The sequence below is a fragment of the Arvicola amphibius genome, chromosome 2 (assembly GCF_903992535.2).
Source record: "Arvicola amphibius chromosome 2, mArvAmp1.2, whole genome shotgun sequence".
NCBI lineage: Eukaryota > Metazoa > Chordata > Mammalia > Rodentia > Cricetidae > Arvicola > Arvicola amphibius.
Genome location: NC_052048.2, coordinates 26,331,540 through 26,336,303, shown reverse-complemented (window position 1 = coordinate 26,336,303; position 4,764 = coordinate 26,331,540). Strand labels below are relative to the sequence as shown.

The following is a 4,764-nucleotide window of genomic DNA, read 5'->3' as shown; positions in this document are numbered from 1 at the left end:
GAGACTTTTCTTCTTTCAATAGAACATTAGATAATTGTGTCTTTTATGTTGATTTTATCTTAGGTGTGCCAGAATCATAATTTCTTCTCAAATATATTATTAATGCTGAAATGTTAAGTCATGTCAACTATATTAAAAGTCTGTATTTTTAGCCCCTTCATAATGTAGCTGTAGGTTTGAATCACATTTTCTCACACCTGAACACGCCTCACTCCTCCATGGCCCTTCACTAACACGTATGCCATAGTCTTGCCAGAACAACCATGCTTCTCCCATGCACTAGCTACAAAATTGCCTGAAAAATTAAATCTGAATTATTACTTATGCAGTTCAGGCTCTGGTTCTCTCTTGCTTTATCTCCAAGCCCCAGTCAAGCTTAATCTCCTTTATTCGCAGTTTATCTAACACCTCGTGTTATTTCATAATCCCATCCCTTTGGCCACATTGCCTTATAGCCAGAAATTTCACGTGTGTCTGAGAGTTAACCAGGAATTCTTCTGGCAGCAGACAACAGGAAAGCCACTGCTAGCTGCCTAAACAGACAGAGGTCCATAGACTGATGCTTCAAGGCTGACAGGTTGATGCAATTGCTCAAGGGTGCTAAGGAGGAGTTGGGCCATTGCTGTCTTTTATACGTGCTTAGCGAACAGAACTTTTTGTTCTCATGCTGCTGCTTGAAGTTTTCAAGACAGTTACTGAATTACAGACAGACATCCACTTGCCGTGGAGGAAGCATAAAGAAGGCCGACGTGCACAGTGGGATTCGTGTGTGTGTGTGTGTGTGTGTGTGTGTGTGTGTGTGTGTTTAGAAAGCATAAAGTCCCTGTCCATAAGCCCCACCTAGCAGTTTTCTGGGCCTTGTGTTGGTCCCTGTGCTGGCTAGTTTTATGTCAACAAGACGCAAGCTAGAGTCATTTGGGAAGAATGACTCTCAGTTGAGAAAATACCCTGTGAAAACTGGCCTGAAGGCAGCTTGTGTAGTACATTTTCTCATTTGATGATTGATGTGGAGGCACTCGGTCCATTGTGGGTGGGGCCACCCAGGGGTGGTAGTCCTGGTTCTATAAGAAAGCAGGCTGAGAAAGCCATGGGTAAGCAAGCCAGTAAGCAGCATCCTTCCGTGGCCTCTGCTTCACTTCCTGCCTCCAGGTCCCTGCCTTGAGTTCCTGACCTGATGTTTCTGCATGATGGACTACAAGCAGTAAAATAAAACAAACGCTTTCCTTCCCAAGCTGTCTTTGGTCATACTGTTTATCACAGCAATGGACACCCTAAGACAAACCTCACTGACTAGACTATATCAAATAGTTATAACTAGTTGGAAGGAGGCCAGAGAAAGGATTACTCTCTGAGCATTGGAAAACTATGGGGCATTGGGAAACAACTGAGAAAATGATTTTTTTTCATTTTCTGATGATCATATCAGAAGTTATATCATATATATACTATATTTATAAACTATATATTTCTCTTTCATCATCACATGCATATTTAACAAGCACCTCATGCACAATACATACCACTGAAGGATTCTCACTGAAGTCATAAGGAGAAGAACAAGAAGTGATTGTCTATACATGACTTATTAATTATAATGAAACTATTCACAATAATATATTCTTTTAAAGTAGGTATTTTTATTACACCAGAACTTATCTTCAAAACACATTTAAATAAAAACAGAGAAAACTGTACAATAAAATATTACTTTGAAAATAAAAATCAATTTAGTTTCATGTGGTATCTCAAGGGACCCTACGCAGCCAATTTTGTTCTTTGGAAACAGCTCATACTTCTAAACTTTGCATTATTACAGATGCAGTCATGGAAACAGAGCCATACTGGAATAAAGATGGCTAAATAACTCAGTGGGTACAATACAGTCCAAAAATATACCCTTCCACTATTGCCAAAGGTGCTTTAAAAAGTTCCAAGACTACTAAATAGGGGCAGACATTTCCACAAAAGGAATTTGGAAAAAAAATTAAATATTTAAATTCAAAGAAATAGAGCTAGGCCTTCATGTTATACCAGTTTTAAAATGGAATTAAAAAGTTAAATTTTAAAACAAGACCTAAGTTTATGGAACTTGTAGAAGGAAGCAGTGAAAAGTCCATGGTGTTGGTCTTGGCCATGATTTGTAGGGTCCAGGTGACAAGGTGACTCAAATGCAAAACGTTTACACTCTATTATCTACCTTTCTTCTGGCCTTTCTGCCGCTTGTGCAAAACCACCATGACCAAAGATAACTTCAGAAGAAGTGTATTTGGGCTACAGTTTCAGTGAGAGGATCCACAATGGCAGAGGGGTATGGTGACTGGGGCCAGGGCAAAGCTGAGCGATTACATCAACAACCACAAGTATGAAGCAGAGGGAATGAACCGCTAGCTGGGTGAGCTTGTGAACTCTAAAACCCACCCCCAGCGGCACACGTCCTTCAGCAAAGCCGCACCTTGTAACGATTCTATAACAACTCACAAACAGCACCCGCAACAAGATGCTAATTGCTCAGGTGCCTGAGCCTATGTGGTAACATTTCTCCCCCCAAACACCAGACATTAAATTCAAAAGCAATATGGAATATGAAAAAAATGCTTGCAATATCTAACAAGAGACTAGTATACATACTATATAAAGAACTCCTAGAAATGGACAACAGAAACCAGCCTGAGTTAATTAGTCGACAAGTGTCTTGGATGACACTTCCTCCAGAGATGAGGGTCCATATAACTATGAAGCCTGTGGACAGACCTTAACATTGCTACTTAACAGAGAAATGCAAACCATAGCCACAGTGGGATAACACACCATATCTGGTGAGGGTCAGAGTTTTAAAATGACACAGGAATTAAGAGAGGGGGATGAAAATGCAGGGAAATGGCTCTTGTGCACTGTTTGTTGGGATTATAGAAGTCAGTTCTTGAAAAGAAAATGAAATTTTCTAAAAGAAAAAGAAAAGGGATGTCATGTTTCTTCATTCCCACTTGTAGGTAGACCATCCTTCCCCTGCATCTGTGAGAGCATGATTTTAGGATACCTTCGCCTTCAGACACCAAAGCCCACAGATGGTCAAGTCCTTTATGTAAAATGTTATAGTGTTTGTATATGATCTATGTACACTGTCCTGTACACTAAAAATCACTGTAATCTTAATTAGGTATATATAATACCTAATAACAGAGTTACTGAAGCAGAAGGCAGGTGGTGCTACTGGAAGTTATGGGGAGGGGAAGTAAAAAAAAATTATTGATTAATGAATATAAAAATTTCAAAATCTGAGTGTTAGAGAATTAAGGTTTGGACCTCCCAGCTGCGGCGGCTGCAACACATCAACCAGTCCGGACAGTGAGTGGCTTCAGCTGAGAGGCGACCCACAGCAGCAGCACATGGAGGGACACAAGCAGGTTACCCCAACACACACACACACACACGCACACGCACACACACGCACGCACACACACACACGCACACGCACACACACACACACGCAACCGCACACACACAAACACACACACGCACGCACACGCGTGCGCAACTTCACCATGGTGGACTGTTGTGTATGAACTGCCTGCAGCCAATGTACATCCCTCCATTGTATGCTGACCTTGGCAAAGCTGTCAGAGATATTCTCAACATGGATTTGGATTTGGGTTGGTGAAGCAGGATGTGACAACAATGTCACGCAGTGGTGTGGAACTGTCAACAGCCAGTTCATCCAATACAGACCTGGGAAAGTTCCTGGGACCTTGGAGACCAAGTACAAATGGTGTGAGTGTTGTCTGACTTTTATAGAAAAATGGAACGTCGCTAACACTCTGGGGACAGAGAGTGCCGCTGGAGACCAGGCTTGTTTGAGACTGACATGTGTTGTGATCTGTGCACCTAACACATGTGCAAACCTTGGCTGTGATGTCGACTTTCATTTTGCTGGACCTGCAAATCCCTGCTTCAGCCTGTCTCTGGTTAGTGCTGGGTACTAGCTGACCTATGACAGTGCCCAGTCAAAGCTGACAAGGGGTGACTCTGCAGTAGCTACAGGGACGGGGAACTTCCAGTTACACACTAATGCCAACGATGGAACAGAATTTGGAGAATGAGCTTATCAGACAGTATGTGAAGGTTTTTTTCACACCAGTAAAACTTTGCTTGGACATCGGGTGCTAACAGAACTCATTTTGGCATTGCTGCTAAGATCCCACTGGCTCCTCCTGCTTCCATTGCTGTGAAGGTCAATAACTCTAGTCTAGTCAGAATGGGCTATGCTGTGACTCTGAGGCTTGGAGTGAAACTTACACTGTCTGCTCTGGTAGACTAGAAGAGTTTTAATGCTGGAGGCCACAAATTTGGACTTGCCTTGGAATTGGAGGCTTAATCTAGCTGGAAGAACCTCTGGGAATGGATATCGGAAGGTTAGACCTCAATATAGTTCCATGTGTTCAGCTCCCTCGACTACATCCTCCTAGAAGGTGATCAAATCAAAGGTTGATTAAACAAGAGCTGTATTTAAAATATTTAGACAGGTCCCTATTGGCTGGTGGTCTAGTTATCAATGCTGCAATCATGAAGCCACCTCTACATTATTTAAATGTATTCAACTGTTAAATGTGCTACTCGACAATAACAAAATAGACATTTATAAGAACTGTGCGGAAAAATTAAACATTTCACAACAGTGTTAAATATATGTAACACCACTGAACTCTGTACTTAAAATCATTATGAGTAGGGAAAAAAGAAAAATCCATATGTTCAACATATGGGTGA

At 41.6% G+C, this 4,764-nt stretch overlaps 1 pseudogene; it reads left to right on the top strand.

The window, feature by feature from the left end:
- Positions 1-3,542: 3,542 nt before the first annotated feature.
- On the top strand, positions 3,543-4,372 carry LOC119808279 (annotated as a pseudogene).
- The last annotated feature ends 392 nt before the right edge of the window (positions 4,373-4,764 follow it).